Raw genomic sequence first — 979 nt, 5'->3', positions numbered from 1 at the left:
ATTGAATTAAATAATGAAATTGTAGAAAATTTTTCAAATATTCCTTTAGTACATCAACATATTATTTGTACTTCAGATTCAATACATAATAATGTAATAGAATTAAATGAAGAATTAATTGGGGAAAGTTCGACAAATATTACATCAATATGTGAGCTACGCCCTGCAGATTATCAATCCCATTATCGGTCACGAAGAAGACAATTACTTCGTCTAGATATTAATAGAATGCTAACTGATGATATAAATGAATATTATGTTGGTTCTATGGACGTGTTTTGTATTCATTGTAATGCAAAGCATTTTGCAGCTGAAAAAATATCTAATAAAGGAAACTCATTTCATGATTGTTGTAATCATGGTGCGGTTTATTTGGAATCATTACCTCAACCTCCACAATTTATTCGTAGTTTATTTGAAGGTAATCATGCAAAATCCAATAATTTTTTTCAACATATTCGTAGTTATAATAGTTCATTTTCGTTTGCGTCATTTAATGCTAATTTAGTTAATTTTCGAAATAGACGACCAGGTCCGTATTGTTTCAAGATATAAGGACAAATTTATTACCAAATAAATACAGCATTATATGCTGCTCAAAATGAAAATCCTTCTTATGGTCAACTTTTTATTATATATTCTAACGAAGCAATAAATTATCGTCTTACTGAAAATTCAGATTTAGATTTTGAAATCATACAAAATCTTGAACGATTAATGCGAGAATTTAATATATTTGCTCACTCTTATCAAATGATGGGCGAAGAATTAGAAAATCAACGACAATTAGAAATAGAATCTGGAGAATTGTTGCCAGAATTACAATTATTATTTACATTAAGACCAGGTATGGATCGACGTCGATATAATGCTCAAAGAACTAATGAAGTTGCTGCCGTTTTTCGTACAAATGCTGATGGAGAAATTCCAGAATCCTATGTAACAATACGTAATAGAAATACTAAAACTTTAAAAAATG

This window comes from Wasmannia auropunctata, unplaced genomic scaffold (genome assembly GCF_000956235.1).
Source record: "Wasmannia auropunctata unplaced genomic scaffold, wasmannia.A_1.0 LD336092.1, whole genome shotgun sequence".
Classification (NCBI taxonomy): domain Eukaryota; kingdom Metazoa; phylum Arthropoda; class Insecta; order Hymenoptera; family Formicidae; genus Wasmannia; species Wasmannia auropunctata.
This window is presented reverse-complemented; position numbering follows the sequence as displayed.